A 24724-nucleotide genomic window follows, 5' to 3' on the forward strand; every position below is an offset into this window, starting at 1 on the left:
TTCCACTGACCCCTGGTTACAGGAGAGCCCGTAAAGCCTGGTGACAACAACACAGTACATGGTCACTGGAACAGTGGTCCCAGGTTATGTTCACGGACGAGTTCCCGAAAGAACAGTTACCGTTTCGGGAACAGATACTACCGTCATATATAGTTAAAATATGGCTTCCCGGCCGTTGACCTTCATGCGCGAACGCACACGCTATGCCCGAACTCGTACGGGACTTGGTAGATTAATCTGGCACGAGTAATCAGTATGACGGGCAAATATCTATTAGGCGCGCTACGAATGTAGTGGTGTGGACATGTTGGGAATATGCATCTCACGGGGAGCGTGCAAGGGATAAGTCCCTGTGCCCTCGGTGGCTCAGATGGATAGAGCGTCTGCCATGTAAGCAGGAGATCCCGGGTTCGAGTCCCGGTCGGGGCACACATTTTCAACATGTCCACAATGAAGTATATCAAGACCTGGTTGCAACTAGGGTGTCCATTTAATTATCATTTCATTCTAGCAAAGCTGCATTGTCATCAACGGTAACTGGTCTATCGGGAACAGATACTACCGTCATATATAGTGAAAAGTGATTCTCACCGGATTTTCATCTGGGGTGAACCAGGAACCAGATACCAACTCCATAATGTCCTTGAAAGGGACCTGTATGGAGGTCGTGGACTGATGGTGTGGGGTGGGATTATGATTGGTGCACGTGCACTCCTGCATGTCTTTGACAGAGGAAATTTAACAGGTTAGGTGTATCGAGACGTCATTTTGCATCAGCATGTCCGCCTTTTCAGGGGTGCAGTGGGTCCCACCTTCCTCCTGATAGATGATAACGCACAGCCCCACCGAGTTGCCATCGTGGAGGAGTACCTTGAAACAGAAGATATCAGGCGAACGGAGTGGCCTGCCTGTTCTCCAGACCTAAACTTATCAAGCACGTCTGGGATGATCTCGGTCGACGTATCGCTGCACACTTCAGAAGTCTCGACAGGCACTGGTGTAAGAATGGGAGGCTATACCCCAGCAGCTCCTCGACCGCTTAACCCTGAGTATGCCAACCCATCGTGCAGCCTGTGTACGTGTGCATGGTGATCATATCCCATATTGATGTCGGGGTACATGCCTCAGGAAAGAGGGGCGTTTTGTAGCACATGTGTTTCGGGACAGTTTTGTCAACTTATCACCAATATCGTGGACTTAAGACCTGTGTCGTGTGTTCCCTATGTGCCTATGCAATTAGCGCCAGTTTTGTGTAGTGCCACGTTGAGTGGCACCACATTCTGCAGTTATCCTTAATTTATGAGCATGAGTGTAATTTGTTTATTTAGTCAGACCGGATTAGGCCTTAAGGCCGTCTGATTTCGGACAAAGAATACCACTTACTAAAAAATGTTACAAAACATTCTCAGTATCTATGTGTACGTCTGGTCCCATTACTTACTTCTGAAAAACGATTGTGAGAACAATTATAATTGCCGACAAACATAATAGCAGTGAATAATTATAATTATTGGCATTAATAATGTTAATAACAATACAGGGCGTTAAGAATTACAACAGCTATGGCTAGAGCTCCTGGCGATAGCGGTCACGTATGGGCGACGTTTGCCTGCTTGTGCGAATGTATGTGTATTTTCCTTTCTTCTTTGTAGAAGCCTTTGGCCGAAAGCTTAGTGTGCAGCAGTCTTTCCGTTGCGCCTGTCTGCGACTCAACGTGTCATCTTTACGGCGTCCTTTTCATAATTGTTGGTATTCCAACCTGAACTTCCCATTGTTTGATTCTGCCTAACGGCCTTTGTTCCATCCCACGACTCTGTGATCTCTAAAGCCTCCCTCAGCTCTTTATCGTGTCTTTATTTTTTTTCCCAAACCGCGCGCCGGCCGGTGTGGCCGTGCGGTTCTAGGCGCTTCAGTCCTGAACCGCGTGACCGCTACGGTCGCAGGTCCGAATCCTGCCTCGGGCATGGATGTGTGTGATGTCCTTAGGTTAGTTAGGTTTAAGTAGTTCAAAGTTCTAGGGGACTGATGACCACAGATGTTAAGTCCCATAGTGCTCAGAACCAATTGAACCATTTTTTGAACCCAAACCGCGCACAACACACGGCTACGTGACCGCGTGGACTGTTGGCGCAGTGCTCGTGTCCCAAATTCTTCCAGCGATAATTAGATTCTATTGATCCGTTTTCTCCCTCACTCTCACGTATTGTCGCACAGTATTTCTCACAGTACCAGTGCAACACAAATTTGTGAATCTCGAACTAACCAATTCCCCGCTCTCTCCTCCGTTATCCAACATGGGAACTAATCCGTTCCTTCCTTTTTCCATGTTTTTCACGTATTTTTTGGGCGTATTTTTACCTATTTCCACGTACTGGTCCTTATTTGTGCGTATTTTTGTGTATTTCTACGTATTTTTACACATAAGTGTGCATTTTTAATTTATACGTATTTTAAGCATCTGTACGTATTTTTGCGTGTCTTTTTCTGTTGTTCAACTTCCCTCAGAATCATCCAACGCCTTCTTATGCCCATTTGCCCATTTCCTACGTCATTTCCTCTTTTCCCAAAGTCATCCCTCCCACAACTGATTCCAGCTCCATCTTCCTGCACGAGTTCGAAAAAGTATTCCTTTGCCCTGCCAAAACCCTGTCCCACGTCTTGTTCCTTAAATGCTGCCTAAACAATGGAATCCCCTCAACGACCTAAGCATAAAAATTCCTTTCTCTGTCTCCCACCCCTCCTTTCACGATGAGCTTCATCTTTTCATATTCCGCCAGTTTCCGTCCTTCACAAATCTTGTACTGCAAAAACACATCTCCCAGCACCACTTCTGCTCCCTGCGGAAGATACAGCTACTGGAGTGTGGCTGGAGCTGCTGGAGATAGCGGTCATGTGTGCGTGAGCTTTGCCTGCCTGTGTGACAGCGTGGTCTCTTCCTTTCTTTTCTGAAGAAGGCTTTGGCCGAAAGCATAGGGTGCAGCAGTCTTTTCGTTTTGCCTGTCTGCGAGTTAACGTGTCTTCTTTACAGTCAGTTGCAATCTCTCTTTTTCGTAATTGTTAATAATATTGATTAGTTTAGCATATTTAAAGTCCTGTTGAGTATCATCAGAAACGGACAAGTGTTGAAAGTGCAGATTGATATGATAGTGACAATAGCTTTTTTTAGAAAGAACAAACTTGTTCACAGCATACCGTTCCTTTTGCAATGTTCGCTCTAAAAGTGGTTAAGGTAGGCCTGCATTCACTGATGGCGGCATTTTCTCTAGCTTTGGAATCGACTGTCATTGAAAGGCATGACACTCGTTTCCAATTCACGTCAGTTGGGATCTTTCTACGACTGCCGTTCCCACACCGAGTTACACGGCTGCAGGTGGTACACCACGCCTTGTAGATATGTTCGACCACCGTCGTAGATACACCAACAAATCTGGTACTTCATTCATAGCGTGTTCATAGAAACTTCGAAACACGATGGCTACTATCTACCACTCAGTCACGTCTCTACGTCGACCCAGTTACTGCGCTATTGCTATTTACAGCCGACTGAAACTTAAACACCCCCTCACTGCCATTACTTACGTCCATGGTGGAGGCTCACAAGACTGCCTCGTGCCAGTTCTGCACTACCGACAGCACTTCAGTACATCCACTTTGCTCTTTTAATGGGATGACGAATATTTTGTTCGGTGAGCTTAAATTGCCAGGATGTCTGACAGAAAACCTACATAATTCGGACACCCCAAATATTTCTTAAAATATCCTAGACATGCAGATAACGTTTCCTTAGAAGTTATAGTCAGTTTGTTGCATTTTTTCACCTACCGTGATATTGAAAGAATTTTATTTTTCAATGGAAATATGTGTTTTTTGTCTTTGACATTCGAAACCTGTTGAAAAGCGGAGTTCGGTGATAGGACTTTTTAAGTTGCACTCGAAAACTTCACAATTACAACTAGGTAAACGCCAAGGCAAGCTGCTAGACGCTACCTTTCTTCCATTGTTTCCGGTGATGGGCCGATCCCAGGTTTATGCCTTTAGTGGAGCCAAGAGTGCAAACTTTAACAAACTCTGCTATAATTTGCCAGAAACTTCTTTTCTATACCTAGAAAAGTTTACAAAATATTAAGGCTCTTCCGTTACTTACTTCAATGTGTGTATGTATAGATATTACCAACTGTGAAAGGGAAGTTTAATCTCAGAAACTTCCGTAGATATTTTGATACAGTTTTTGGTAAAAGGTCCACTGACTCACGAGGGAGGTTTGTATGTGTAATTTATAATTACAAAATGGGAATGGGAAACGCTGAAAAAGCGACAAATAGAAATGTAAGTGTGAGGTTGCAGCTTAGCATACCCCTATGTCGCTACAGATCCGATCCCCAGTGACCTACAGGGATGGGAAGCTCCCCATAAAATCACGGAAATTTAAAAGAAACAAGGTCTCGCAATGGATAACGTCTTATTAAGCGAACGTTGCTAGTGGAGGTCCAATTAAGCATTAAAGTATCGTTACCACATCTCACACGGACACTTCAGTAAAGAGAATCATCAAACTAAGAAAGGAAAAATGTGGTCACTATTGAAACCTGATTTATTGCTAAAACACATCAAAAACGTGATTCACCCAATGAATCAAGAAGTTAAACATTTAATAAGTGGACAAGGGGTTGCAAATACGTACTATAGCCTTGGCGCGGATGGGGTATACGTAAAAGCGCAACTTGAAACTATGTCAAGAATACGGCCAATCATTGCAGAAAAAGTTAGTGATTTAGAGAAAGGTCTCAGAAAAGCATGAACGAACACCTGTACTTCCACCAAACTTCATGATAAGTGCAACTAGCTGGCTGTGAAGATTAGGTCTGTAAAAAGAAACCCTGAGGCCAATTAAGTAACATCATATTCGTCTCGTGTCGGTGCAGCAGCGCATGCTTACCACTCTTACGCTGTGTAAAGGAGAAGTCAGACGCAGTACTGCCTGAAAATTCTTACGTTCAGCATTCATTCCGCTTTGAGTTTGAGATGTCTCTCTCTGCAAGTATCTTCTACAGCTGCCCAAGGCCAAGAGCATTCCGGATGGCACGCTAATGCTAACATAGCTGGTTCTGCTAGGATCTGAATCTCGCCAGCTAACTGCAGTCAACTTTGTGATCTTTGACCAATGATGATTTTATAAACAAGTTCAACAATTTCATACTCTAGGCGATTTTGACATGGTTAACCAGTCAGGTGAGGTGCAGGGAAGAAGACAGAAAATACACTCCTGGAAATGGAAAAAAGAACACATTGACACCGGTGTGTCAGACCCACCATACTTGCTCCGGACACTGCGAGAGGGCTGTACAAGCAATGATCACACGCACGGCACAGCGGACACACCAGGAACCGCGGTGTTGGCCGTCGAATGGCGCTAGCTGCGCAGCATTTGTGCACCGCCGCCGTCAGTGTCAGCCAGTTTGCCGTGGCATACGGAGCTCCATCGCAGTCTTTAACACTGGTAGCATGCCGCGACAGCGTGGACGTGAACCGTATGTGCAGTTGACGGACTTTGAGCGAGGGTGTATAGTGGGCATGCGTGAGGCCGGGTGGACGTACCGCCGAATTGCTCAACACGTGGGGCGTGAGGTCTCCACAGTACATCGATGTTGTCGCCAGTGGTCGGCAAAAGGTGCACGTGCCCGTCGACCTGGGACCAGACCGCAGCGACGCACGGATGCACGCCAAGACCGTGGGATCCTACGCAGTGCCGTAGGGGACTGCACCGCCACTTCCCAGCAAATTAGGGACACTGTTGCTCCTGGGGTATCGGCGAGGACCATTCGCAACCGTCTCCATGAAGCTGGGCTACGGTCCCGCACACCGTTACGCCGTCTTCCGCTCACGCCCCAACATCGTGCAGCCCGCCTCCAGTGGTGTCGCGACAGGCGTGAATGGAGGGACGAATGGAGACGTGTCGTCTTCAGCGATGAGAGTCGCTTCTGCCTTGGTGCCAATGATGGTCGTATACGTGTTTGGCGCCGTGCAGGTGAGCGCCACAATCAGGACTGCATACGACCGAGGCACACAGGGCCAACACCCGGCATCATGGTGTGGGGAGCGATCTCCTACACTGGCCGTACACCACTGGTGATCGTCGAGGGGACACTGAATAGTGCACGGTACGTCCAAACCGTCATCGAACCCATCGTTCTACCACTCCTAGACCGGCAAGGGAACTTGCTGTTCCAACAGGACAATGCACGTCCGCATGTATCCCGTGCCACCCAACGTGCTCTAGAAGGTGTAAGTCAACTACCCTGGCCAGCAAGATCTCCGGATCTGTCCCCCATTGAGCATGTTTGGGACTGGATGAAGCGTCGTCTCACGCGGTCTGCACGTCCAGCACGAACGCTGGTCCAACTGAGGCGCCAGGTGGAAATGGCATGGCAAGCCGTTCCACAGGACTACATCCAGCATCTCTACGATCGTCTCCATGGGAGAATAGCAGCCTGCATTGCTGCGAAAGGTGGATATACACTGTACTAGTGCCGACATTGTGCATGCTCTGTTGCCTGTGTCTATGTGCCTGTGGTTCTGTCAGTGTGATCATGTGATGTATCTGACCCCAGGAATGTGTCAATAAAGTTTCCGCTTCCTGGGACAATGAATTCACGGTGTTCTTATTTCAATTTCCAGGAGTGTATCTATCACTCCATTACAGATTTTTAGTCATGCCCAATCAAAAGATCTGCACACATGCATGCACAGTAATTATCTCTTCTACCACAATAATTACCATTAGCCATCCAGACAACCCTTTGCCAGAATCTGAACAAACAATCCAGCGGGCCACACCAGAGCTTAACGGCTGCTCCCACACTATGAAGGCTTGCCTTTTCACCCGCCTTCAGATGCTTATCTTAGCTAAGGATTACTTTCTGCTTCTTGCAAATTGCAGGTTTTGTGGCACACCACATGCCCTCGTCGACGTTCCTGCTGTGCAGACGTGGCTGACTGCCTTCCCCGTCTCTTTAACTGCACAGAAAACGGATTTCTGCACCAAACAGCTTCATGACCCCCATGTTCCCCTAAGTTAACTTGCCTTTTGCACGCCAGCTAAAAGCCCCCAAGGCTGCTGAAATAACAACACTCACCCGCCGTGTCATAGAGGGAAGAAGATGTAGAAATAATTAGTAATTTAGTCATTGGCAGTAATGAATGCTGAATGCAGTTTTCATTCAGCATTAAGGGTTTGACTTGACTAACTGTATGAATCTGTGTATTAAATTATAAATGAGTTTACGGGCCAGTCTGAGGATAAAGTGTCATTTAACTAACGCTAACAGGAAGCAGCAATGGCAGATTCACATAAAAGTGATCAAGTTTAGACATTAAAAAATATGAAAATGGTAATTTACGTAGAGATGTGTGCAATGTGTTTTTGTTCCAAAGAATCCCTTACTGTGCACAGGGTCGACTCACATATTTCTAACAAGGGAACCTCCCCATTGCACCCCCCTCAGATTTAGTTATAAGTTGGCATAGTGGATAGGCCTTGAAAAACTGAACACAGATCATTCGAGAAAACAGGAAGAAGTTGTGTGGAACTATGAAAAAAATTAGTAAAATATACAAATTGAGTAGTCCATGCGCAACATAGGCAACATCACGGAGAATGTGACCTCAGGAGCGTTGTGGTCCTGTGGTTAGCATGAGTAGCTGCAGAATAAGAAGTGCTTGGTTCAAGTCTTCCCTCGACTGAAAATTTTACTTTCTTTATTTTCGCCAAGTTTTGATCTGTCCGTTCGTTCATTGACGTCTCTGTTCACTGCAATAAGTTTAGTGTCTGTGTTTTGCGACCGCACCGCAAAACCGTGCGAATAGTAGACAAAAGGACGTGCCTCTCCAATGGGAACCGAAAACATTTGATCGCAAAGTCATAGGTCAACCGATTCCTCCACAGGAAAACACGTCTGATATATTCTATATGACACTGGTGACGGGATGCGCGTCACATGACAGGAATATGTTGTCGACCCACCTAACTTGTACACTTGGCGAATGGGTAAAAAGATTCTTCTACCTTGCCCGATTTAGGTATTCTTGTGGATGTGATAACACTCCCAAAAAAGTGATGAAAACATAAGAGTTTTTCACATAAACTGAAAATAAAAAATTAAAATTTTCACTGGTGGGAAGACTTAAACCTAGGACCTCTCGTTCCGTAGCTGCTCTTACTAACCACGGGACCACGGCGCTATTTGACTCCCACTGTCCTTGATGTTGCATATCTTCGCATGGACTACTCAGTTTGTATATTTTACTAATTTTTTTCATAGTTCCACACAACTTCTTCCTGTTTTCTCGATTGATCTGTGTTCAGTTTTTCAAGGCCTATCCACTGTGCCAACTTATAACTAAATCTGAGGGGGGTGCGATGGGGAGGTTCCCTTGTAAGCAGTAACAAAGAATACAGCACTGATGCCATTGACATAATGGTAAATAAAATATCCTGTATTTCACTTCAAGTAAACGGACCATGGCTGGCAGGCCCTTCTCCTACATCTACATCCACATATACATAGATATTCCGCAAGCGACTACACAGTGCGTGGATGAGGGTGCCCCGCACCACTGCTTGTCATTACTCCTCCTGTTCAACTCGCAAATAAAGCGAGGCAAAAATAACTGTCTGTATGCCTCCGTATGAGCCCTAATTTCTCGTATCTTATCTTCGTGGTCCTTATGCGCAATGTATGTTGGCGGCAGCAGAATCGTTCGGCAGTCAGTTTCAAATGCCAGTTCTCTACATTTTGTCGATAGTGTTTCCCGAAAAGAACGCCGCCTTCACTTCAGGTATTCTCCATTGAGTTATCGAAGCGTATCCGTGACACTTAAGTCTTGTTCCAACCTGCCGGTAACAAATCTAGCAGCCTTCCTCTGGATCGCTTCCATCTCTTTCCTCTTCAATCCGACCTGGTACGGATCCCAAATACTCGAGCAGTATTCAAGAACAGATCGCACCAGAGTGCTATAAGCGGTCTCCTTTATAGGTGAACCGCTCTTTCCTTAAGTTCTCCCAATAAACCGACGCTGACCATATGTCTTCTCTACAACAGTTTTCAGATGCTCGGCCCACCTCATGTCGCTTTGCAACCTTACGTCCAGATATTTAAACGACTTGACTGTGTCAAGCTGTGCACTAGTAATACTGTATCCGAACATTACAGGTTTGTTCTTCCTACTCATCCGCATCAGCCTACATTTTTCCCCATTTAGGGCTAGCTGCCACTCATCACACCAACTGATAATTTTGTCTAAGTCGTCTCGTATCTTCCTACAGTCACTTAACTTCGACACCTTACCGGACACCGAGGCAATATCAGCAAACAACCGCAGATTACTGCCCACCCTGCCCGCCAAATCATTTATGTACATAGAGAACACTTCCCTGGGACACTCCTGATGACACCTTCGTCTCCGTCGAGCACAACATACTGGGTGCTACCATTTAAGAAGTCTTCAGGCCACTCACATATCTGTGAACTTATTTCATATGCTCATATCTTCGTTAACAGCCTGCAATGGGGCACCATGTCAAATGCTTTCCGGAAATCTAGAAATATGGAATCTGCCTGTTGCCCTTCATCCATAGTTATTGATACATCATGTGAGAAGAGAGCAAGCTGAGTTCCATACGACCGATGCTTTCTAAAACCATGCTGATTCGTGGACATAAGCTGCTTAGCTTCAAGAAAGTTTATTATTTTCGAACGGAGAATGTTTTCAAGGATTCTGGAGCAAACAGAAGTTAGGGATGCTGGTCTGTAATTTTGTGGGTCCGTTCTTTTACCTTTCTTGTGTGTTGGAGTCACCTTTGCTATTTTCCAGTCGCTTGGGACTTTTTGTTGGGCGAGAGATTCACGATAAATGCAAGCTAGGTAAGGGGCCAATGCCGTAGAGTACTCTTTTTAAAATCGCACTGGGTTCCATCTGAACCTGGTGATTTATTTGTTATCAAAACTGTAAGTTGCTTCTCTACGCCAGGTACGCTTATTTCTATGTCGTCCATAAAGGAGTCTGTCCGATGGTGAATTGACGGTGTGTCGTACGATTTTCCTGTATGGACGATTTCTTGAACGTGAATTTAAAACTTCAGCTTTCGTATTGCTACCTGTTGTGGCGTTGCAAGACAGCCACGCCACTCGGAAGTAGCCGAAATGCACGCGTACACACACGCCGGCTGGCGTGAGGTCTGAAACAGGATACTTAATGAATGCTATAAAGAAAAGTACGGAGCTTCTGTTTACTTAACTTTAAGTCATCCTTGTGGTACATCGCTCTTGATAATACAAGTGAGACTCTCAGATATGGTTAATGGCGCCTTGCTAGATCGTAGCCATGGACTTAGCTGAACGGCAAATGAGAGAAAGGCTTCGTCAGTGTAGTCGCTAGCAAAGTCGTCGTACAACTGGGGCGAGTGCTAGTACGTCTCTCTAGACCTGCCGTGTGGTGGCGCTCGGTCTGCAATTACTGACAGTGGCGACACGCGGGTCCGACATGTACTAATGGACCGCGGCCGATTTAAAGCTACCACCTAGCAAGTGTGGTGTCTGGCGGTGACACCACACTACCTTCAACTGCTACAACAGACAGGTCAACAAGGGACTGAATGAAAGCCTTAGACACGGTTAGCTATTTTACATAGGACCTGAATTTTCTTGGGTTCTCTGCCAGATCTTTTGCTAAGGTGTGACGGTGGTAGTTATTGTATACTTCGCGCATAGATCTTTTCACAGACGCACGAATCTCTACTAATCTCCTCTTGTCGTCGTTTGTGCGTCCTCTTTTGAACCTAGAGTGAAACAACATCCTCTGCTTCCTCAGGGTCTTACGAATTTCGTTATTAAACCACGGGGTCTTTTCCATCCTTTATCCACTTACTAAGCACAATCTGGTTAAACTTTGCCCATAATTCCTCCACATCCATCTTACTGGCACTAAGTGATGCCAGTTCACTGTCTAAGTAAGATGTTAGTAACTGCTTATCTGCTCTTATTAGCAGAAATACTCTCCTAGACTTATTGACTGGTTTATTAACTTTCGTAACATAGTTGCTATAATGACATCATGATCGCTACTTCCTGTTTACTGACATTGTCGATAAGGTCCAGCCTATTTATAGCTACAATGTCTAAGATATTTCCATTGCGTGTGGCCTGCGAGCTAGCTGCTCACGACAATTTTCAGAAATAGTGTTCAAAAGTACACTCCTGGAAATTGAAATAAGAACACCGTGAATTCATTGTCCCAGGAAGCGGAAACTTTATTGACACATTCCTGGGGTCAGATACATCACATGATCACACTGACAGAACCACAGGCACATAGACACAGGCAACAGTGCATGCACAATGTCGGCACTAGTACAGTGTATATCCACCTTTCGCAGCAATGCAGGCTGCTATTCTCCCATGGAGACGATCGTAGAGATGCTGGATGTCGTCCTGTGGAACGGCTTGCCATGCCATTTCCACCTGGCGCCTCAGTTGGACCAGCGTTCGTGCTGGACGTGCAGACCGCGTGAGACGACGCTTCATCCAGTCCCAAACATGCTCAATGGGGGACAGATCCGGAGATTTTGCTGGCCAGGGTAGTTGACTTACACCTTCTAGAGCACGTTGGGTGGCACGGGATACATGCGGACGTGCATTGTCCTGTTGGAACAGCAAGTTCCCTTGCCGGTCTAGGAATGGTAGAACGATGGGTTCGATGACGGTTTGGATGTACCGTGCACTATTCAGTGTCCCCTCGACGATCACCAGTGGTGTACGGCCAGTGTAGGAGATCGCTCCCCACACCATGATGCCGGGTGTTGGCCCTGTGTGCCTCGGTCGTATGCAGTCCTGATTGTGGCGCTCACCTGCACGGCGCCAAACACGCATACGACCATCATTGGCACCAAGGCAGAAGCGACTCTCATCGCTGAAGACGACACGTCTCCATTCGTCCCTCCATTCACGCCTGTCGCGACACCACTGGAGGCGGGCTGCACGATGTTGGGGCGTGAGCGGAAGACGGCGTAACGGTGTGCGGGACCGTAGCCCAGCTTCATGGAGACGGTTGCGAATGGTCCTCGCCGATACCCCAGGAGCAACAGTGTCCCTAATTTGCTGGGAAGTGGCGGTAGGATCCTACGGTCTTGGCGTGCATCCGTGCGTCGCTGCGGTCCGGTCCCAGGTCGACGGGCACGTGCACCTTCCGCCGACCACTGGCGACAACATCGATGTACTGTGGAGACCTCACGCCCCACGTGTTGAGCAATTCGGCGGTACGTCCCCCCGGCCTCCCGCATGCCCACTATACGCCCTCGCTCAAAGTCCGTCAACTGCACATACGGTTCACGTCCACGCTGTCGCGGCATGCTACCAGTGTTAAAGACTGCGATGGAGCTCCGTATGCCACGGCAAACTGGCTGACACTGACGGCGGCGGTGCACAAATGCTGCGCAGTTAGCGCCATTCGACGGCCAACACCGCGGTTCCTGGTGTGTCCGCTGTGCCGTGCGTGTGATCATTGCTTGTACAGCCCTCTCGCAGTGTCCGGAGCAAGTATGGTGGGTCTGACACACCGGTGTCAATGTGTTCTTTTTTCCATTTCCAGGAGTGTATTTAGCATGAAGTGTCGCCACCGCAATGAATCCTTAGGCATCCTAGTGTATACTCGGCTGGTCAAAGTCGACTCCAACCAGTACTGCACGATCTGGGTTTTTACGCGCTATTGACAGTACACCTCCTTTGAATGACTCTAGAACAGCCGCAGCGGAATCGGATGGCCGTTAAAAACATCCAGAAATTAACTTAGATTCACCTACACCTGTTATACGCGACCACACGACTTCATTATCACACTCAATTTCGACCTCAGTAGAGACAATACTCAATTTGCTGATGAACAGAAGTAAAGTAAAGCTTCCTAGCTTGGGAATATCATGCAGTCTGAATCCCAAAATTACATGATATTCCGTACTACTTCATTATGTTGCATAGTATGAATTCAGCTTACGTACTGGCTGTTCTTTCTGAGCAGCAGCTGTTCCTTCGTTTGTTGTATATGACTTCCCTTGAATTTTTAGCTCGGTATTCTCACTTACATTTCTGATCTTGCGGTTCCATTGCACCATGTCCGTAGTTCGTGGTTGCTAGCCTTGCTACCTCTCGATTACTGGGTCCCGGGTTCGATTCCCGGCCTGGTTGGGGATTTTCTCTGCTCGGGGACTGAGTGTTTGTGTTGTACTCATCATTCCATCATTCTTGAAAGTGGCTGGATTGGACTGTGTACGTACTAGGAATTTGTACGGGATCTGATGACCACGCAGTTGAGTGCCCCACAAACCAGACATCATCATCATCATCATCATCATCCATTGCATCATAAAGTAAAGCACATGACACAAAATATTCATGCCAAAAACAAGTGAATGAAGTAAAATATACTACTGTTTGTTGCCTGTAGGAAAGCGAGCGAGAAATAGGTTGTAACACGTTTACTGCCTCAGTTAGGCATGCTAGACAGACTAAACTTTCCTCGTGTCACGAAGAAAGGAACTTATGCGCTACTAGTGTAAGATGGTTTCTCTGGTACTTCCAAACTATCTGCAGCTCTTTACTATGGCATGTTCAGTGGTTTGCTGGAAAAAGGGTAAATATCCAATTTTAGCACTTTCCAGCTTTCCCATTTCTACTCTTCAATTACAGCAATGTTAAGGGTGTAAAATACTTATTGTTACCTGTTGCATTCTTACCTGTTGCATACTTAACTGTTGTTTGGAGTGACATCTCTTGGAAATGATAAGAGCTACGAGCTGGTTAGTTAAAGAGGAGGCGGTATCTGGCGGGAAAAGCAGCAAAATAAACAACCATAGCAACTCCAGTAAGCAGCGAAACTTGGCCAACTTCCATAAATGTTACAAATTAAAGGCTCCCGCACCGTTTCTCTTTCTATATGTGAGGGATAGTCTCAAGAACCACTGCAGGGATTTTGATATGATTTCCCTAGTAGATCGACTGATTCACGAAAAATGTTTGTTTTTGTAATTTATTAGCGCTACATCACACACGTCGTCCAGCTGTAAATACTTAGCGCTACTCGTGCGAAGCCGGAGCGGGCTGCTCCTATAATATACATGTCACTTGCAGTATTGTAAACAGGCCTCCTCCAAATCTCTCCATGCATTGCGACCTTCAGGCGAATGCTTGCGTGCAGCTCTTCCACCTTTCCTAATGTCATCTACCAACCCTCCTTAGGTGCACACTGTGTACTGCGTACAGTAGAGGAGCAATTTGGTGATCGTGGTTGTTTGTATCAGCATTACAATGCACTCTGTCATAAAGCAACGAGGCAAAGGTTTTGTGAACAATAATATTCCCGAAATGGATTTGTCTGCCCAGAGTCCCAACCTGAACCCAATGGAACACCTTTGGGACGAGTGAAGCGTCGACTTCGCTCCAGGCCCTTGTGTTCAACATCAGTATCTTCTATAGACACGACTCTTGAGGAAGAGTGGTCTGTCATTCCTCCACAGACAATCAGACACGTCACTCTAAGTGTCCCCAGCACAGTTCACGTCGTCATCAAGGCCAGGAGTGGGGACACCTCATATCAGTGTCCACTAATATGTGTCCAGATACTTTTGAGCAGAGAGTGTGCACGTTCCTTATTTACCGTCTTATGGCCGCTGCTGTCGCCGTTGCAATCTGCGTTAGTCAGTGGCGACCCTGTCACCAACAAGCTGACTGTGATGCCAACGGTTTCCCTCGAACTGCGGTACTCACGGTACACTCCTGACGCGTCATAAGCCTAGAAAGAGCAATGCGTCAGAGACTGTATCACAAGCGACGGGCGCCCACGACCTGTCCGCGATCAAAGGCGCTGACATCACGTGCATTGCTCATCTCGCTCGTGACTGTCACGTCGCCAGCCAGTACAAAGTCTGGCGACATGCTTCACGTGATACGGCGCTATCTCTGATTCAACTGCTAATGACTGTTTTAGCACTATCTTTACACCATCTGCCTTATCACCACTTATCGTACCCTTAGTGCACTCAGTTTATCACTGTGTTGGCCAAGTGATCATTGCTTCAATACTTACGTATTTAGTCTGAGCTGTGACCATAATAACTGCCGTAAAAATAAAAAAAACGCCCTATGTCATTAATTGTGATTTTTATTTCAATGCACGATGCGTTTCGAGTTCTGTGACCTCATTATCAACAGCAGTGGTTACTTAGTTTTTAGGAAAAGCGTGTGTAAACATATTTGTATGCATACAAACATTTTAATTCAGTACCACATTTGCACAAAATTTAATTAAGTCAAAGAGTATCTAAATGCACATGTTTTTATTTATAACGTGATATAGAGATGTTACATTTTTATCTATGGACAGATATTATTTCCTAAATTAAATCTTGCTGCAGATACCTTATGTGACTGTATGTTGCAAAGCGGTTAAATTCTGGCTACTTTAGGAAAAATAAACGTTTGAAATTGGTGAAAAAGCTATGACTGCTAAAATAAGTTTGTTTGTTTAAAATGTTTTCATAAATTTTTTCTCTGTTTAACAGCATTTCTAGTTTTTCTAACAGCTGAATCACCTTGCAATAAACCTGTGTACTCTCAATAAGACCAGTAGTAGCTTTTTTCAAAAAATGATGTAAACTGATCACGCATGGAGCCCCCAGGCTCGAAATGCATCGCATATTTAAGAAAAATCACGACTGGTGCGGTTTGTTTTCTTTTTTACAAAAATAATACAGTAGCGGCAACAATGTTGACAACAATGAAGAACATTAGATAATAACCACTGTAACGCATTCGCAATCATTGATTTAGTCATTGATAAATTGTAGTTCCAACCAAAATATTCGCAAGACAAAAGTGTCACAGTGATTCGTTCACAAGCAATGTCATTGTTATGCGTGGTTTCTCACTTAATGTGGCTGCCACATTCATCAAGAGTATTTCACTATTATTAACATCCGGTAATGTACAGAAGTAATTGAATCTCATTTAACTTATGATCTCTTACTGTTCTGCAACTGTCGTACTGTAGATTCCACACTAACTGGACCTCATGTGACTGTTTCGCGACATTCCTCGTAACAATGTCCAAGGATTCAGTTGAAGCAAAGGTTACAGCGTTTGTCTCTACCTTTACACTGCGTATTAAACTCGAAAACTGATACCTGCTGCATAAAATTCGGTCTTTATGAAGGTAACGGTATCTTGTTGTCAGTAGCAGACTGTGGTATTTTTGTTTAAAACGCATTTATTTTTCGACGTAGTCTCCTTGCAGCTCAATGCACTTTGGGAAGTGGTTTCCACTGAGATGGTTCTGTCGCAGAACTTTGTAAAATACCCACCTAAAATAGACGTAGTTTCGGTACTGAGGTCAGAAAATGTCCCAACCAAAAAATTTCTTTAGTTGAGGAGGTAGGTAGAAATCATGAGTTCGCAATCTTACCAGTAGTCCACATTTTACCAACGCCTAGATAATTTTTGGGTTAGATGCAAGAAATACAAATTTTTTCTTAATGTACAGCAACAAAAGCAAAACGAGGATAATGGAATGTAGTGGAATTGAATCGGGTGATGCTGAGGGAATTAGATTAGGAAATGAGACACTTTAAGTAGTAGATGAATTTTGCTATTTGGGGAGCAAAATAACTGATGATGGTCGAAGTAGAGTGGATAAGAAATGCAGACTGGCGATGGCAAGGAAAGTGTTTCTGAAGAAGAGAAATTTGTTAACGTCGAGTATATATTTAATTGTCAGGAAGTCGTTTCTGAATGTATTTGTGTGGAGTGTTGCTATGTATGGAAGTGAAACATGGACGATAAATATTTTAGCCAAGAAGAGAATAGAAGCTTTCGAAATGTGGTGCTACAGAAGAATGCTGAAGATTAGATGGATAGACCACATAACTAATGAGGAGGTTTTGAATAGAATTGGGGAGAAGAGAAGTTTGTGGCACAACTTGACTAGAAGGTTCGTAGGACATGTTCTGAGGCATCAAGGGATCACCAATTTTGTATTGGAGGGCAGCGTGGAGCGTAAAAATCGTTAAGGCAGACCAAGAGATGAATACACTAAGCAGATTCAGAAAGATGTAGGTTTCAATAGATACTGGGAGATGAAGCTTGCACAGGATAGAGTAGCATGGAGAGCTGTATCAAACCAGTTTCTGGACTGAAGACCACAACAACAACAAAAGTCCAAAAGAATTAGAAGGTTATGTGAATCAACATCCGGTTCGTTAAATCTAATCTGATATACGTGGTACCTGCGGTGTTAACGAGTAGTTTGAGATCTTTTGTATCAATGTAGGCAACAATTAACATCATTCGCCATCTCTTGGCTGTGTTATGCATTACAGTGTCTGGTGACCTCCCATAAGAAAGTGAGTACTGGTATGCCGGTGTTGTCTAGTGAGCTACATAGGTGGCAGTTGTCATTTGTGGACGTTTTATTCAACCAAGTTCATGCAATGCGACATCGTAATGCAGCGCGAATTGCAAAGGCGGTCTGTTTATCCCAAAAATGATGGACTTTCGGTTGTGTTGCTGCAGATGGTTCATGTGCCATCCATAGCTTGTGGACACGCTACAGGAAGAGAGGTGAGCACACAAGGCGAGTTGGACTAGGTCGTCGACCCCACCCCACGTGAAGACCAACAACTGGCCATTTCTTAGTTGCGGCATCTTTACGGGTAGCGCGAGAACATTGCTAGACAGTGTCAAAAGGGTCACTGGAGCCGCTGTGTTCGATCAGACTGCAACGAAAAGGTTGCGAGGAGGAACCTTACGACTCAGACGTCCTATTCGAGTACTCTACTTGCCACAACAGCATCTTGCAGCTCGCCTTCAGTTCTGCCGTTCCCTTGTCAACTGGCCACTTCGTCACTGGCGATATGTCTTATTGACAGACGAGTTCAAATATTCTCTGATGCAAGGTGATGGACGCGTTCGTGTGTGGATTCCCCTGCTGAGCACTACCTACCAAATGTTGTCCAGGAAATCGACAGATTTCCTAGGTTCTGTGATGTTTTGGGGAGGCGGAAGCTTCATTGTTGACAGCCATACGGATCTTGTCGTTGTCCATGGTCGCCTTACCGCCAGTCAATAAATCGAACAGGCGCTTTTGGACCATGTAGTGACTGCTGCATGCGCTGATGGCCCTGAATTCCTTCTGATGCAAGGCCCTGTATGGCAGGCGTCAGCAGGGTTGTTTGGCAAAGCCCGGATATTGAAGTAAAGGAATGGCCAGCGGTGATCCCCGACCCAAACCTCATCAAGCATTCGTGGGACAAACTTGACAGATATGTTCTTGGTCGTTCTATTCCACCACACACTCTCCAAGAACTTTCATGGGCTCTCATTGAAGAATGGGAATGGATACCACATGGTGACCTCCATAGACTTATACGGAGCATGCCACGTAGGTGTCAGGCAGAAACAAATGCTCACGGTGTGCTTACACGTTGTTGAAGCTCTAAAAGTCCAATGCAAAGCTACTAAAATGATTAAATGAAAGATTGTTTCCAGTTTATTTTCGACACCTGTGGAACATTTCAGTTCTTTTTATGCAAACGATCGAGAATGTAATGATGTTTTAGTCCTCAATTATTGTTCAATGGAACATGGCACACGCTGAAACTTACGTTCCCCCAATTCTTTGATCAGTGTATTTCAGCTTCAAGTCACACAAATGGCACCATTTAAGGTTTCCACTTTTTAGCAAGTCATCATCAGGCGATAGTACTGAAGAAGCAGTATGTTTTATTTGCCTATTTTCTACTTAGCATTCTTCTCACGCGCTTTTTTTCTAATTCATTGCGTACTGTGCAGTAGGCCGAGTGAGTAAGCCATCTAATCACACATTTTTGCTGGTGCCAAGACAGCGTGCTAACGGACCTCCACTTAAACGTACTTGCTGTGGCACTATGTGTCATATCGCCGACTGTAGTTCTGCAACATCTACCTGCTGTCGTTGACAAAAAATCGCGAGCACGCGACGCACTCTTTGCATAACACAGGTAGAAAAGGGGAAAGCACTTGCTTTTGATAGGGAAAATTTTCGATCGGTGGGAGAATAAGAAGAAATTCAACTTTTTACAAAAAACAACATTTACGTAGAAGCGCAGTGGCTTCCTGAAACAGTAGAGACAGTAAATCCTGCCCCCAATTACAACTGTGCGTGACACCAAAGCAGAGAGAGCCACACGGGTCTTACACATTATTTCTCAACAAGCAGAACTTCCTCAAGCACTTTAGAACATTATTTATGACAACCCAGTGGCCCACAGCGATTTTGAGTACTACAAGGAAGACGCAAACACGTGGCGGTAGCACATCGATGACTTGCCGTGGGGCTTGGGGCAAGCTGTGGAGACGCGTCGCCGTCACCGGCACCAAGGGATGGCGTTACGGCTGCTGTTGGGATGAAGCACCGACCACGAAATAATACAGAATGATTGAGAGTCTGCTAGCTTCTCTGTAACTCTTTCCGTGATTAACTTCACAATATCCGTTTCAGCTATGTCGTCGTTTTCATAGAACACGCACACAGGCTTCCGTCGAGTGCTCGGTCGCAACGCCTTCTCTCAGAGAATGAGAAGGGGGGCTGGGGGCTTCTACTTATAATCTCGATTCAGTGAGGAGTACTATTTTTCCTAGACCTTTTTCTATAGGAACCCAGGGAGCTTAATAAATTTTTGCGCCTTGCCTCCTGTTCTGTTCTCAAACTCTAAAAAGAGCGTTCGTCAGACCTAAAAAAGATAGACAACCCTTTGGCGTTTGTCCCTTGCCCGTAAAAAGGGACGGCCCCATTCTTGCCTGGAATGTGTGTCCTTGCAGGAAATCTGCACCTTAAAGTGAGGAAGTGGCGACAGTATTACCCTGGAGATACCGCACGGCCATGCATCCCTTTCTGGCGAAAATATGCCGTTAAGCCGGCAAGTTTACTGTCACGCTCTGGCATTTACATCGTTCTCTGCTGCATTATTCGCATTCACAGTGTCTCATAAAATTCATTACATGCAAACAAAATAAATGTTTTCTGCCACGTCTTCTTTTTCTTGAATGTCAATAAATCGAGCTTACATTAACCCCTGAAATTAATTACTCAGTAATCCAGATGGAATAAGACGGAATGGAGCATGCACTCCCAACTCGGTGCCACGCTACATGCATGTTGACTAGTAACCACGAGCCTTTTCCCCGATGTAATGTTATATAGGATCACTAGTAATAATCCTTTGCTTTTATTGCTGTCTTTCTATCTGGAGTAAAGTGGTGGGCCCAGTAATACCACAATAATAAGTTTACTTATAAAATAAGTACCATTTCACGTAACAAGAGGCCAAATGTTGATAAGAAATTCGTTAATTAATGCGTTTGCTTTTCGTCACAATTCAACAAAAGCAGAGCTCAGCCTGTTCAAATATACCTTACTCGTAATTCCTTATTACTACTTTACTAAATCAAATATACTGTAGCTGTCAAACATAGAGTGCGTATCTCACATCTTCGCCTACATCTACATCTACTTACATACTCCGCAAGCCACCATATGGTGCATGGCGTAGGGTACCCAGTACCAATACTAGTCTTTTTCTGTTCCACTCGCAAATAGAGGGAGGGAAAAACGACTATCTGTATGCCTCCGTAAGAGCCCAAGTCTCTTTAACCTTATCTTGATGGTCTTTAAGCGTAATGTACACGGGCGGCAAATGCCTGATCTCTAAATTTTCTCACTAGTGCTCCTCGAAGTGAACGTCGCCTTCCCTCCAGTGATTCTCATTCGAGTTCCCGGAACATCTCTGTTATACCTTCGTCTTGTTCGAACCTACCGGTACCAAATTTGGCAACCCGTCTTTGAACTGCTTCCATGTCTTCCTTTAATCCGACCTGGTGTGGATCCCAAACACTCAAACAGTACTCAACAATACTTGCCATTAGCGTCTCATATGCAGTCTCCTTCACAGATGAGCCACAGTTTCCTAAAATTCTCCCATTGAACAGCAGTCGACCATTCGCCTTCCCTATTACAATCCTTACATGCTTGTTCTATTTCGTATCGCTTTGCAACCATAAGCCTAGATATTTAATCGACGTGAATGTGTCAAGCATCACACTACCAATACTGCATTCCAAAATTATTGGTTTGTACGAGGTGCATACAAGTTCTAAGGCCTCCGATTTTTTTTTCTCCGGACTGGAAAGAGATAGAAACATGTGCATTGTTTTAAAATGAGGCCGCGTTCATTGTCAATACGTCCCAGAGATGGCAGCACCGTACGGCAGATGGAATTTTACCGCCAGTGGCGAGAATGAGAACTGTTTTAAATACTTAAAATTGCGACGTTTTCCTTACTTGAACAGCGTGCAATCATTCGTTTTCTGAATTTGCGTGGTGTGAAACCAATTGAAATTCGTCGACAGTTGAAGGAGACATGTGGTGATGGAGTTATGGATGTGTCGAAAGTGCGTTCGTGGGTGCGACAGTTTAATGAAGGCAGAACATCGTGTGACAACAAACCGAAACAACCTCGGACTCACACAAGCCGGTCTGACGACATGATCGAGGAAGTGGAGAGAATTGTTTTGGGGGATCGCCGAATGACTGTTGAACAGATCGCCTCCAGAGTTGGCATTTCTGTGGGTTCTGTGCACACAATCCTGCATGACGACCTGAAAATGCGAAAAGTGTCATCCAGGTGGGTGCCACAAATGCTGACGGACGACCACATGGCTGCCCGTGTGGCATGTTGCCAAGCAATGTTGACGCGCAACGACAGCATGAATGGGACTTTCTTTTCGTCGGTTGTGACAATGGATGAGACGTGGATGCCGTTTTTCAATCCAGAAACAAAGCGCCAGTCAGCTCAATGGAAGCACACATATTCACCGCCACCAAAAAATTTCGGGTAACCGCCAGTGCTGAAAAAATGATGGTGTCCATGTTCTGGAACAGCGAGGGCGTAATCCTTACCAATTGCGTTCTAAAGGGCACTACGGTAACAGGTGCATCCTACGAAAATGTTTTGTAGAACAAATTCCTTCCTGCACTGCAACAAAAACGTCCGGGAAAGGCTGCGCGTGTGCTGTTTCACCAAGACAACGCACCCGCACATCGAGCTAACGTTACGCAACAGTTTCTTCGTGATAACAACTTTGAAGTGATTCCTCATGCACCCTACTCACCTGACCTGGCTCCTAGTGACTTTTGGCTTTTTCCAACAATGAAAGACACTCTCCGTGGCCGCACATTCACCAGCCGTGCTGCTATTGCCTCAGCGATTTTCCAGTGGTCAAAACAGACTCATAAAGAAGCCTTCGCCGCTGCCATGGAATCATGGCGTCAGCGTTGTGAAAAATGTGTACGTCTTCAGGGCAATTACGTCGCGAAGTAACGCCAGTTTCATCGATTTCGGATGAGTACTTAATTAGAAAGAAATCTGAGGCCTTAGAACTTGAATGCACCTCGTAGAATGAAATTTTCACTCTACAGCGGAGTGTGCGCTGAATTTCCTGGCAGATTAAAACTGTGTGCCGGACCGAGACTCGAACTCGAGAACTTTGCCTTTCGCAGGGAAGTGCTCTACCAACTGAGCTATCCAAGCACGACTCACGCCCCGTCCTCACCGCTTTAATTCCGCCAGTACCTCGTCTCCTACCTTCCACACATGACAGAAGCTCTCCTGCGAACCTTGCAGAACTAGCACTCCTGGTAGAAAGGAATGCTAGTTCTGCAAGGTTCGCAGGAGAGCTTCTGTGAAGTTTGGAAGGTTTGAGACGAGGTATTGGCGGAATTAAAGCTGTGAGGACGGGGCGTGAGTCGTGCTTGTGTAGCTCAGTTGGTAGAGCACTTCCCCGCGAAAGGCAAAGGTTCCCAGTTCGAGTCTCGGTCCGGCACATAGTTTTAATCTGCCAGGAAGTTTCATTATTGGTTTGTTTTTCCTACTCATTCACATTAGCTTACATTTTTCTATGTTTAGAGATTCTACGTTTAGAAATTTTGTCTAAGTCATCTTGTATCCTTCCACAGTCACTCACCGACGACACCTTCTGAGGTGGCGCTGTTCTTTCCGTCCCTTTATGACGGACCTGCACCCACCTGTGAACATTGTCTCAGCAGATCATCAGTAGGGAAGCCGAGTGAAACCTACTGTACTTCGACGTGAACCAGGCTGCAATTTGAGTCACTAATCTACGTTTCGGGAGAAAGTTTTCACACAAATGAACGTTTGGAAATTTTGTCCTCAATTAATATATTCTGAAACTTAGGTGAACAAGTATCACTGCCAAGCCCGTGCTAGTCTTAACACAGTCACTCACAATCCCTTTCACTCACGTTAGCAACTTTATGGTGTTACATTTCCCGAAAACGTAATAGATACAAAAATGCTGATTGTTTTTGATTGAGAATGCTCGCCAAATATTAAGTCTGTCGGTACCAAATGCAGTCACAGTTTTTAGCCACCGACCTGCTCAATGCGCCATGCGGAATATATGTTTTTTCTCGTCACAAAATTCACTTAAAAATTCCGAAATTTCTACACACCCATCGGAATAATTATGCCGTCATTTTACAACACTTCTGATGTATGAAACACTGCTAGATCGGGCAACTCATCGTTTCCATCGGAACTACTACTACACACGTCCGAACTGTTTCATGGCTAGGCTCCCTCTCTCTCTAGAATACTCTGTCTTCTCTACCAGCAGAGAAAGGCGCGCGAAGAATATTGCTTTACCATTGGTCAGTTTATTCAACAGCCAGTAGCAAAACAACATTCTCCCGCGTCAATCCGCGCTTTTCATCAATAACCAATCGCAAAATAGTAAACCTAACGACTGCACCTTTTACCGACGTAATTATCTAATATGCTGAAGTTTTGTTTATGCATAAAGTTATTTACTATTGTTATTTAAACCTGAATTAACTTTCCCTTTACCATAAACTTACTTTACAAATCTATTCTACAAAAATCCCCTTTGTTCATATCCATACTTCTTCGAAATGTTCCCACACTAAATCCTACTACATAACTCGTTAAACAATTATCTTCATATTAACCTTAAACCACACTCACCCATCATTCATACTGCTAAAACACATTTATAACATTTTACATACACAAAAAGACATAATAACACTTTATGAAAATACTAGAACAGTTTATGAAAAACGTTCTATTACTTTAGTGCACTCTAGTCCCCCTATCCAATATTGTCCTCTATCGGCTGATACATAAACTACGTGCGCGTCCAGTCTCGCGTCACCATTTGTCACTATCCAGCTCTGAGACACATCTCCCACTTAACCGCCTCCAAGGCAGGATCGGTATACTGCGCTACGCCTCACTTCATATACACACAGCATATCAGCAAAAAAAACGCAGATTGCTGTCCATCGTCTCAGCCAAATCATTTATATACACACACATCAAAAAAAGTTTCACATCACCCCCGTTCCCAGATATCCTGAAGATAGACGTTCACTGTGGATATTGTATCACAGATACAGTCCCTTTGACTGTTCAAAGATGTCACTAAACCGGCCCCAAGATGTAAACACCCATCCATGAGCAGCGCCTATTATACTGAGGGGTCCGCCAACCGATCAGTTCCAGTCATTCCACCTGGCTAGTTGGTCAATACCCCGAGTCGATAGTGTT

General features: G+C 45.1%; 1 non-coding gene across 1 annotated transcript; it reads left to right on the top strand.

The window, feature by feature from the left end:
* Positions 1–354: 354 nt before the first annotated feature.
* On the top strand, positions 355–429 carry Trnat-ugu (transfer RNA threonine (anticodon UGU)). The gene has a single exon. It is a non-coding gene; the product is annotated as a tRNA-Thr (tRNA).
* Positions 430–24724: the final 24295 nt, after the last annotated feature.

This window comes from Schistocerca cancellata, chromosome 2 (assembly GCF_023864275.1).
Source record: "Schistocerca cancellata isolate TAMUIC-IGC-003103 chromosome 2, iqSchCanc2.1, whole genome shotgun sequence".
NCBI lineage: Eukaryota > Metazoa > Arthropoda > Insecta > Orthoptera > Acrididae > Schistocerca > Schistocerca cancellata.